We start from the raw sequence: 13,352 nt of genomic DNA on the forward strand, positions 1-13,352 counted from the left end.
CGATGTTATTCTGCATCCGAGCAAATGATAAATAATTTCCAAGCAGCGGAAGTTGTGCACCCCAGGAACACTTTTTTTATATCAAAATATCTTCCTGATAACCTGATATTTTAGTTCTATGCTGTAAAAGTTACATGGGTATCGCAGCAATAACAAGCAGTGTTCGTAGTTTGAGGGAAAGTTCCCTAATCTAGAGGAAGTTCGTAGGTAAATTTAGCAAAAAGAGAAAAGGGAATTTTTCGATATAACGTGAAAATCCAGGGAAATTCTTGCGCTTACTGATTGGCTAATATAAATATTTAAATTTTTCTTTGTTCTTCGGAAATAAACCAATAATAATTTCACTGTTAAATCAAGTATAGTTGTATTATGGAAGTGCATATATGTCTGTCAAGTTACTAAGATTTCATGCGGTCCAAATTGGATGGACTTTCCATAAATGTTCCTGGTACAGACCAAACACACTTCTGCTTGTTCATCAGGGCCACTTATACGTCCTCCCGAAAATTTTAAATTGTAAGTTGTGTAATTTAATATTTCATTGAAAAGATAATAGGAAACATCTTTTATAGGAAAACGAGTCCCTCAAGTCCGTCTACAAGTCGTCTTCTAACGTATTGATGATTTGCTTCTCTCTAATTGCATTTTTTTTTTTTTTTTTTTTTTTAATATTTAAGTTGTATGGGAAGTTAGCCAACTATATTTCTTTGATTGGGTAGTTTTATATGCCATTGTTTTTTTTAGTTAAAAATGTTGTGTATAAAAATTGATTGTATTTCTTTGTTCGCAAAGGTTTATGTAATTAAGCTACAACACTAGTAAACGACAATGATTTATCAGGATGTCTACTGGAATACCAGAAAGTAAATTCATGACTTTTTTATGACTTTTCATGATCTTTTTGTTCAAATTTTCATGACCATGGCGATAAAAATTTACCATTAGTAATAATAAACCCCTACCATCAGTGATGCATCGGAACTATGCGGGTTGCTAGTCTTATATATCACTTATTGTGAATCTTAAACAATCTAAAATTCTACCGCCTTGTGCACGAGCACAGAATAGCACTTACCTAAACACGGGCCTGCCCTTACCAGTGAATCACTCTATACTGTATTTGAAGTTTTAATTCTGAGTATAATTATCCATGTAGCAGAAATTTATCTGAAATTAAGCACTCAGAGAACTGCCCAAAGGCAGAACAAATTATAAAAGAAATTAGTTTTAAAAAAATAGATCATCAAATTTAAAATCTGCAAACTCAAACGAATAATATTATTTGCATAAGTCTAAAGGCCCAAAAATACACAATTTACATTTCTTAGAAGTAAAGAAATAGCAGATCAGAAAGTTGGACAGTAAAAAGTTGTTACTATATTACAGAGACTAGAAGATGAAATGGGGAGCAGCTAGGAAGACAGTAAAGTACCAGTTAGCCAGCACTAACTGGTGGGGGAAATTCTCACAATTACTGACCTGATACAACAGTTTCAGTACATGCAGTATGAGGTATAAAAGAATGAAGTATAAAAATATACTCTGAGATTTCAGATTTTCATAACCAGTTGGGTAAATAAAGGACTTTTTCATGGCTTTCATGACCACTAAGCAAAATATATGACTTTTTCATGACTTTCATGACTTTCATGACCAGTAGACACCCTGTTTATTCTAGAACTTAAAACGAAAAGATTTTACACTTTACTTTAAATACATAAATTAATAAACATTAGCCCATGACTGATTTTTAAAAAGTTATAATTTTAAATTGTCACTGCTTGTATATTTATTTGTGTTTCTATTAGATGTAAGAGCAGGGGTAAAAGTAAAGGGAACGCAGGAGGACACGGTTCTCCCACTTCCAAAACTATCTACGATGCCCCTCCACTTCCTAAAAAATGCAATGGGCAAAGATAGGCATGGGGGACGGCGTGACGTCATCCGTCCCCCTATCTTTTCAGATCCACGTTTACTCCTGTGTAAGAGTAAACTGAGAGCATGACAGTTATCGTTTACGAATAATGCATTTTCGCTCAGAATTGCTCTAGCAACAGAATATAGGGAATATACCATTTTAAGGAAATTTCTGATACAATAGATTTTCACCGAAATGTTCTATGTCAGTGTCATGTTAGGAGAACTAAATAAATTGGAATTGAAAATGAGTGCGGGGTAAAAGGGACTCAGAAGGATATATAACACTTCTTCTTCATATATCCACCCCAGAACGCTCATGGGCAAGTTTTGCGTATTATGTGCAAGTTATTCCGTATTATGTGCAAGTTATTGCGTATTATGTCCATTCTAATATGCAATAACTTTGCATGAAAATAAATTAAAGGGAGGAATGGAAGGATGCACCATTTCACAAAACTATGAGTTTTTATTTCCTGTATTGTTTACATCACGAATACAGCAGAAGAGTTCAAATTAATTATAGAAAAGAAATCACACTAAAGCGAAATGCTAACTGGAAAACCAGTGCCGAAAAGAGTTCAAATAATAAAAGCAAACTTAGCACTGCGATCAAATAATAAAATATTACATCTTACGTAACCACACTGAACCCAACAGAAATTAATTTTCATAAATACCTGTGTTTTTATTCTAAATTCCTGTTAATGATTATGAAATGCAAATGCTTTCTGATAATTTACACATAACTTCCCATTCAATTACATTTATTTCCAGAAACTTTAGAACAGGGTTTCTACAGATATCTAAATTAATTACCTGATTCTTTTTCTTCTACTCGCCCTTGCAGCCGCCATACCATTTTTTCAGGTTATTTCTAATACTACAACTTAATATCATATTTTATGTTCTTGTTTTAATTTATATTGTTTTAATTGTACCTGCATCGTAGACTGTAAGAGCATACGTAGTCATCATATGATTTCAGGAATTATCATCGAATGTTGTTACAAGGAAAGCAAAGTTCTCGTTTCTGACGTCCCATCAATCATGAGCTCACAGAGGGGAAACGAAATGACGCAAGTGCCTACCAAGAGACTCTTTGGGCTTCAGTAATACAGGCACGTTGTGCACACTCAGGTAACTTATTTCATTAATTACAGAATCGCTACTGGACATTAGCATAGATGAATCTCTTAGATTGGTTATCACTGTACCACAATCATCCCCCATTTAAGTGGGAGCAGACCTATGAAGTGAACCAACAACACACACAAAGAAGCTGATGTAAATATGATGCATCTAGTTCTTAGGAAGGCTAAAAGTGCTCCTGACCAATCTATACGGATGAAGTGTGACGATACGGATGTACTAGTGCTGCTTCCATATCATGTATATGTTCAAAAGTTAATTACACCAATTGTAATGGAAAAATACGCTGAATCCAGAGAAGTAATTGACATAAATGAAGTTGTAAGAGTCCGTATATGGTGAATATTCTGGCAGCCCATGCTCTAACTGGCTGCGATAATACTTCATCTCATGCTGAGATTGGTAAAGGCCGAATGCCGATCATTCATTCGAGGCACACTTGAAGCAATTGGCCCACTCAAAGCTGAAGAAAGTGTAATAGCATATCAGTGTGATACATTTGTTGCTCAGTTATACAGCCCTGGAGAAACCGTTACCAAAGGATTACGAGCTTGACTCAAACAAAAAGGATGGCTAGCAAAACAATCAAGTCTGCCATCTCTTTCTAAGCTTCCTCCAACCGTTGGTGCACTGCAGAAACGCACTTCTTCACACGCATCTTCCCACAGTCATATGGAAATCAGCTAAACAAACTAATCCTCCTGACCTAAATCCAAGAAATTTCGGATGGAAATTTTTGCCATGTGCTACTGAGGAATATGTACCTCGTATACTACCCACATATACACCAATAGCCATCTGATGTAGTAGTGAACTTAATTAGCTGCTCATGCACAATGGGATGCTATCGTGGTTGTGGCCACCTTAGGTCATCGAAGTGCACATAGCTCTGTACTTTCCAAAGTGAGTGTATGAATGGACCAGAAGAAACAGAAGAGTGATGAAAGGGAGTCCGTTGATTCTGGTCAAGTTTTGTGCCTGTTTTTCTTTTCTCCAAACAGTACACGTTAATGCTTTCAACATGTAAGTATACAAATACTTTTGGAAAAACATAGTTGGTTTGGTTTTTGTTTGTTGTACTGCGTGAAAAATTAAAATTAGACAGTATGAAATACACAGAGACAGACAGTACAGTATTACTACATTTTACGAAAGAAACATTTCTCATATCGCTGTCCCAATTGTAGCTTTACCAAATAACCAGTTTCCCTATGATTATAGAGTATTCGAAGTGACATGAAGAGTAAATAAAAATACTGCATATACTTTGCGTATATCTCGTTTACTCTTACGCTTTCATCAATACAAATTCGACTCAAAATACGAAAAATCATAATTCCCTGATAGTTGGCAAGTATGACGTTTCAAAAAAAATATGTAGGATTTCTACACAACGAACACGCTATTTACAAACGATTAACCTTTAATTTACCGCGTGACACGATTGTACCAAAAGAGGATATTCGTTGGTTACCGTGTGTCGCATTTGTGATACACGCGATGGGATCTTGTGTTTCATGGTACATTGCGTTATAACTCCTATTTAAGCTTTTTCGTCCGTTTAAGTCCAGAGGCATTCTACAAGACGTTACGTATGGTTTCACACCTTCCTGCGTCGAGACATAGGAGATAATGACGTCATAACTTTAAACAATATATTTTCTTTTACTAAGCCTATGTTCATATTTTTGGCGGACTTATAAAAAAAATATATTTTTTAACCAAAAAATCCCTTTTTCACTACTTTTACGCCTCAGATACATGATGGAGACACGTAAATGGTACCGTCTGAAAGGCAGTTCTATTCTGAAGAGAATGATGTGCAAACCATGATCCTAGGGTAATTAGGGATGTCTCAGGGAATTTTTACAAAATACCTTTCTGTATACGGGAATATGAAATATTGTCGGTATATTATTTTTTTAGCGGGCTTACTTTTGTACCTAGAAGATTGAAATTGTGCACAAACATTCAGTCCACCGAATAGTATTTAATAGATTTTTCTCAGATCTCTGCGTTAAAACAGGGGGGTCCAGAGGGGCAAATAGTTTTTAAAAAGAGATATTTTTACCAAAAAATCCCTTTCTTCGGGATTTTTCCGCCTTAGATACATAATGGAGACATGTGAATGGTACCGCCTGAAAGGCAGTTCAATTCTGAAGAGAATGATTGGCGGATTATAATCCTAGGGTAAACAGAGATGTCTCAGGATTTTTTTTACCTGAGATCAGGGTCTTTTGCGGTAATTTGGGGCACTGTGGGGATTCTTGATAAAATTTCTCCCGCCCTTACTATTCAAGATAGAAACTTGAAATCTGGCACACACATTCAGTCTACCGAGTAGTATTTATCAGATTTTTTTGAGATCTCTACGTTCACACAGGGCCGTTCCAGAGGGGCCCAAAGTGTGAAAAAAAATGTTTTTCCCCCGAAATTTTCCCTTTGACATCACTTTTTCCCTCTCCTGGTATATGGTATGGGCGTGTAAGTGGTACCATTTGAAAGCCTGCTCCATTCTGAAGAGAATGAGGTATGAACCATGATCCTAGGATAAATAGTGACGATGCAGTATTTGCTTGACTGAAAATCTAAAAATACCCCCAAAACCCAAGTATGACCCGTGGTATGGTGAAGATTACAGCCTGCTGGCCGGCGGTAAGTTAAGAGACCAACTAGAAATAGTTTACAAGAAATATATATTTGAATTGTTCCCAATGTGTTATTTTTGTACTAATCATATTCAGAAGTCAAAATTTTCTACTTCCCCATTTCCCTTCTAGTGATTGTCTGGGTTTTATTCATAGCCAATACAAGAGTTTAAGAGCTGTATATTTGGAATATATATGATACTTGTCTTGTTCTTAACATTTTCTACATGAAAATTTTGTAAAATAAAATATTCTGCATAAAAATTATTTTTGTACATTTTATTAATAGTTGGCAACCCTGACATTTGTGAGAAAACTATCAAATTCCGTTAATTGGTTACTAGTATGGCTAATTATAACATATGCATGAATTGGCATTCTACTGTCAATAGGATAAGAGAAAAATGAAATTATGCTGGGATAATACTGTAATTTAAGACAAAAGTAAGAGAAGACCCCCCAATTACCCCCCCCCCCCATTTGTGAAGTTTCCCCAAGTTTACAAAATGGCACTCATCGGATTCGAAATCAGCACCCCAAAATCATATAAGATCAGCTGAAAAATCTTCTCCCCGAACTATCAGCACGCATAATTCTGTAAGCAATATAAATTTGTAACGGTAGTATCCGTTTACATTATATGTATGTAATAGAGACTAGTAAATACAATGTAACTATCAAAGTAAATTATCACTCTAAATATCCACCACTGACTCTTACAATTAAGTTTACACTATATAAGTATTTGCTGCATTTTAGTTTATTTTTATTTAAGTTGGATTAAATTTAGAGGAAATATATTTTTTGTGTGGAGCCTAATATAAAATTCTGCTTTTTGCCTCTGTATGTCAAATTTTGGCCTTATATCAAATATACCCTATTGCAATATTGATCATTTCATTATTCTGAAAATTCCTGATAATATATAAGAAATGTGTCCAAAAGTATCGGTATGGGCAGTATTGGCCTCACCAGTATCGGGTGTCGGTGAAAAAGTGGTATCGGTACATCCCTAGCCATTTCATCATTATCACCCATCTCACCATCAACTGTTTCCCTTAGCTTTGGTGCATAATCATGAGGAAAAAAGCTTGTACGCTGCTAGGGCCGCTCGTTCAATTAATTGATGAATAACTAGTTCTAAGGTGTCAAACTTACAAGTTAGAAGTCCACACAATTTTTGACATGCTATACGCTTGAGTCTGCTATTCATAAATATATGCTCTGCGGTTACTGAACAAAAACGTTTCTACGAACATTTCTGCACATACGTAATTTAAGGACTGTTATTCCTGTACAATTCCGGTCATAGAAATACACTTATTTACTCACAACTTCTACTTTATCAAATTACTTGATATTCAAATAAATGTCCACATGGGTGTCATTCTGAATCACTTTGTAACTACTGAGCGTTAATGATAGTTTTTCTGCCGTTCATAACATAAACTTCTGTAAAGTCGTATCATCCAACTGTTCGATCAATTTTACACCATATTTTCATTTTTTTTCGACCACCACTTTTTCATTTTTTTTTTTTTACTCTTTTTTAAGAACAATAAAATAGTTTCCGTTATTATAAAATAATGTCAGGAAGTCGAATAGAAAAAGATGTGACAGATTGACGAAGATGCTTTTTCTCACCGAAGTTTCTAAGAAAATTACAAAAAATCCTTTATATATTTAATTTGTTCTTTCGAGAGAGAAAAATCTCAAAAAAAAAATTTTACCAATCATCATCGACTGGTCAGTACATAAAGAGTCAAAAGTTAGAAATCACGTTTGGTTTTGGAGCTAATATTCAAAACAGGACGTAATGGGGATAAACCATTTTCGGTTTTAACATTCATTGCTATAAAGCGAAAACCATATATAGGAAAGAAAGGAGCGGTTTTCTTCAATATATGGTAGCAACCAACTACTTCCGGTTTTAACGCTGATTGACACATAATATAAAGAGCAACAGATTGCGGGAAGTAGTTTCACGTAGTCAATTAACAGTCCCAAAAATAAATTCCATCTCTAATCTCTCCACTGAAACCGGAAGCGGTAGAAATCAACCACTTTCGTTTCAACGTTGATTGCAAAAGAATAAAAGCTGTAATAGATAGCGGGATGTGGTTTCCCGTAATCAATTAAACATTCCATGATTATTTCCGCTCTAATCTCTCTAATGAAATCACATGTAGGAAATCAACCTGTTCAGGATTTATGGTAATCGCTAAAAGGGAAAAAACTGTAATAAATAAAGAAAAGACATTTTCTTTAACCAATTAAGCGTTCCAAGAATACAGTTCATCTCCACTCTACTCTCTCTAAGAAAACTGGAAATAGTATTTAAAAAATTAAATTAAATCTTTAAGTTTTACGTCCCATGGTTATGCCGATTAGGCTAAATGAGACGGTGATGATGAGAGATGAGTGAAATGGTGGAATGAAGGAAGTGGAAAACCCACGAGCACGGTGTTTGTCTACCACAAAGGGAAAATCTATTACTTCTGGTTTCAATAAAAACTGAGAAAGTATGATGCCATACAAACAAACTCCATGTGGTGTAAACGTGGCATTAATACTTGTTCAATATTTAATGGTGAAAAAGCATCTTAATAAGAACAGCTATATTTTGGTAGGAAGCAGAAGAATCACTTATGAATATAGTCAATATAAATCGGAAGCAATAGCAAAGTGTGCGTCAACCACCTCTGGGTCTTTTGTGAGAAAGCCCAACCCCTTTTTTTCATTAGTTACGGCAGACCACTATCTTACGTCTACAATTACTATCCAGAGTCCCCATTCTTCGTACAGGATTTATCGAATTTAATGAATACTACATTTATACTCTCACGTTATGTGGCTGTTCCTGACACTTTGTGCATCATCGGTAAACTTCTGCCAGATAAAGCGATTATTGATAGCAGCAGACAAGAGTTCGACTCCCCTTTCACACTTTCTACGTCAAATATCAAAAAACGCAGAAACATATGCCTAATTATTTTAAATAAAAAGTCTAAATACCAAATTTCACTTCTCTAAACATAAGGATTTCCTAAACATGGGGATCTTCGTGCACCACCCCACCTCTACCTTCCTATCTAGGTCAAATATCAGAAAACACTGAAACACGTATTTAATTATTTTAAATGAAGTTTAAATATTGAATTTTATGTTACTGAGCTTAAGGGATTTCGAGATATGGATACCTTATTGTAGTAAGTACAATTCCCATTTCATCATCTTCCACGTTAAATATTAAAAACATTCTTCCTTAACGGTATCCTACGCCACAAATTCAATACACTATCAAAATTTAAAGTTTCTACCTTAAGCGGTTTAGTCTGGATGTTGTTCAGTCAGTCACTCATTTACTCAGGACTTATTTATACAGTATAATCTACGTTCAACGGACTTTATTAAACGTAAATAATTCACATTTCCATGAATTTCGATGTGAAAAACGTCGTTAACTCCCTTCAGTACATGGAAACTGTGTTACATAGACAACGGAAATAAAATAAGTATTTTAACGGAAAATTTCAAGTTGCAGAATGCAGAATTTAAAAAAAAAAAAAAAAAAATCGACATCTTGAGAGATGACAAGGAGTAAATTACAAACTAAACTAACTCTTCTTAATAGGATGTGTATAGGATGAATTATGCAATAGGAAGTACTCGTCAAGCCGTATCTAAAGGTATTGTTATTTTGACTCTAAAGTCAGGAAGTTGGTCAAAAAGGGCAGCAACAGTAAGGGATCATTGGTATTTTAGAGAAACAGAGGTTTGAGGAATGAAATTAATACAGGAATGAAATCAACGTCTACCTTCTGGGGTCCTTGGTAATGGAACCGTGAATAAATTCCTTTGTTCACCAAAAAAATTATTATGAAAGATAGAATGTTTCTTTCGGTTTCCATAAAGTTTCAAAAAGTGCATTTCGTGGGTTTCTGAAATAAACTATTCAATTCTGATTTGAATGCAATTTTTCACTCACAATCCCTATAATAGGGTGTCTACTAAAATTCCAAAATGAAATTTCGTGACCTTTTCTTTACCAAATTATAAAATTTCCTAGCATTTTCAAGAGCGAATTTGCGTGCGAATTAGGCCGAATTTTCATCCATGCAATAGAAACATACTTTGCTTGGGATTTGGTAGCGTCTAAAGCCGACCATAGACATTTTTGGTGGTGAATTTTGACGTTTTATAGAACAAAATTTTCCAATCTGTACTTACATTTGTACGGTTTAAAAAAATCGTGACCCAAAAGCTAAATTTCGTGACTTTCATGACCGTTTTCTGATTTCGTGACATTCGTGATCGATAGACACCCTGTATAAGCTACTTTGCATCGTCCCCGAACCCATATCTACTTGCGTCATAGAATCCAAATTTTGAATACGCAATACCAACAGAAGCCCTCAAGTTCTTAAGATAAGGTACAATAGGATGACATGGGTAATGGATGATGACTTGTCTTCTTGATTCGGAAAGATATTAACCGTTTGTAATAATGAGGTGGATACGGTCATCTGCATATGGTTTTTAAATTCCATGTAATTTATTACCGCTTGCCTTCCAATGTTACCCACCGGAAAGACGCTCCAGCAAATGTTCCAGACAGAATTTGTTACATCGTACTTCCCAAATTCACGATAAAATATCTAACACCTAGGAAGAATTGAAAGTAAACTTGGAGTACTTGGAGACTGGCATTCTTGTTATCTGAACAGAAACACTGGATACAACGAATACCTAACACTACACTCTTCACTTTCGATCCTGCCTCTAAAGTTTAACAACCACGCTAGACCAGCAGAAAGCTTTTATCACGGACCCCACCACCCCTAAATTGTTCCTCGATCGCCTTTCTATAGAACAGTCTTTCCCAATTGGTGGTCCGGGTAAAAAAATAAAATAAGTCACATACGGCTCATAAATAATGAAATATATAGAAACTAAACTTTCTATATACGTGCGATGTGTTAATGCGATATGTGCGAAACGTTATAAAAAAAAAAAAAAAGTTTCAAGAAACCTCAAACTTTTCGTTTCAGAGCTAGAAATCACGTTTGTATTATCACGAATTTTTGCGAAATTCAGCATTATTTGCCATAAATGCGAATGAAAACGAAAAAGTGGAATTCTTGCTAATTATTGCTAATAATAACTAAAAAGCACATTTATATATTAAATTTAAAAACGTTGCATTTATGAAAAAGTACTGCGAATTATTTGATCCAAAAACTGTTTCGCTTCATAAAGATGTAGGCATCAACAAAACTGAACTGTTATTTAACCCATAAGTATTTGCGCCCTTTTTCGTTGACAGCAGTATTCGAACGAGGGTCCGATAGATTTAATATAAAAATTATCCCACGCCCGAATGTGCTGTATGTTGAAAATTTGATCGAGATCGGTCGTTTGGTTCAAGAGTTACGTTTTACTTTTTTTTTTTTTTTTTTTAAAGTCCCCTTCTCCTCCTCCTCCTCCCCTAAGTTCTATCGTCAAAGTGAATAGCTTAACACACTCCCAGGCCAGAACTGCATTTACGTCAAAAATTTGATCGAGATCGGTCGGGGAGTTCAAGAGACTCACAAACATAATGACTTTCAATTTGGATCTGAAGTTTTTTCGTTCACAGCCACCGCTATTAATATATACATGTACATTTTACATTACTTTCTCTTCAAATCAGGCCATGTACATTTTACACTACTTTCTCTTCAAATCAGGAAGGCTCGAAATAGCGAGAACTTGGTAACGCAGGAATATTCAGTTTTAGGTAAGAGCAATCTACGTACATTGGCTCTAAAATAGCAAAGGCTTATCAACATTATTAAGAAAGAGCGATATATCTACGTTCACTTTCAAGTATTAGTCCACCAGCGAACGAGTGCGGGCGGCCGATTTTGGAACTAAAATACAAACAACAGTGTTTCTAACCGGATCACTTGTAATTAATCTATCACAGTTGTTTTTGCCCTGTTCACAATAAACCACTTCACGCATATGTTCAAGTTAAGACAAACACAATTTCAAAAGTTATGGAAGTTATTTTCAGAACATTTTAAGGGACTGAAAAAAAAAAGTACATACACCCTCCATATTAATATGACAATAACTTGCGAATAAACTAACCTCAGTGTAGTACAAAGGAACACTGAGAACTTCGTAGCATTAGAGTGTAAGGAATTCCTAATTCATCTGTTAACGAAACCTCGAAGTACATCTTTGTGAATCAAAGTTATACTTTGGCAACTGCGCTTTCATTGTTTAAAGCAAGTTCTATTCTGTAGTTTTGAGATAAGGCGTCTTCGAAATTGCTATCAATTGCTTCGAATTGATGTGCTGCAAAAGACTGGTGAGAGCAGGGTTTGCCCAAGTGGGCCCAGCCCGAAAAAACCCGGTGGGTTTTTTCGGGTTGGGCCCACCTGAAAAAACCCACTTTAAAACCCACCTGGGTTTTTGACCTATTTGTTAGTATATTATTGATACAACTAAGGTGATCACATTGTAAGTGATTTTTATCAAATTTTAGACTTTCCTTGGGCGAATTAGAGGCTTTCACGTTAAGGTATACAACAACATTCAACATAAGAGCTTTATAAAGTTCTGAATGCACTTACCTTAGCTTGAGATAGTTATAGAACAAATTAATGTATGGATTATGCTTATAGCCTATTTGAAGTGAAATAAGCAATTTTGTACTTTAGAAAACATTTTCCGTGAATAGTATGCTCGTCGACTTGGCGACACCGAGGGACATTATCACTCATACGTTTGACGGGTTTAAGGTCATAGATACCGGTACTAATAGTACATATGTAAAAACATTAGTAAAACTATTAGTATTATTTCTTACCTTTGATGTAAAACACAAGGTTCTTCAACTAAAATTTGGTTTTCCAACAATAACAGTTTAATTCAGTCATTTGTTGCTACTCTTCAAATAAGCATTCTGTAAAATCAACACCAGTAATAGCGTAAAAATTCTTGTCAAATTTAAGAAGCTTAATGCTCAGGGTTTCGAAGACTATATAACGCTTACTATTTCAAGTGCTGAGTTCAAATTTCCGTACTAGTGGAAGTTTTGATGTACACGCCGTGAAAGAAGTGCTCGGGAAATTCCGGAATTAAACTCAGAAGAATCGGAAATGAATACTTCAACAATAAAACTATTTATTTTACGCTTAAGGCAGCCATACGTCCCGTAAAAAAACGGGAATGTCCCGACTTTGGGCCCGAGTGTCCCGCGTACCCGTAAATTTAGTCGAGACAGGGAAATGTCCCGTATTTTAACTCCGTTCCATTTCTTCTATCAATATCAGCTTATTCGAAAAGTGAAAAACAAAAAATTCTGACATTAGCTGCGAATCCCGTAATTAGTGAATGAACAGTACGCTGTTGCATGTAACAGTTTTGAGGAAGTTATAACACCACCCTGTTCGACTTGATAGCGAGCGAAATTTGCAATGCTACTTTTTCCATTGCACTTGATGGAAACTCGGATACTCTCCGGAACATATATATAAATGGCAACACATTGGATAAGTTAACAAGAATTATAATCTTTTTTAGAGGCTAGGGGCACAGAATAGTTCTTTGGTCCACGTCTTAGAAAAATGTAAATCTGGACCT

This window comes from Thermobia domestica, chromosome 9 (assembly GCF_964235325.1).
Source record: "Thermobia domestica chromosome 9, izTheDome1.hap1.1, whole genome shotgun sequence".
NCBI lineage: Eukaryota > Metazoa > Arthropoda > Insecta > Zygentoma > Lepismatidae > Thermobia > Thermobia domestica.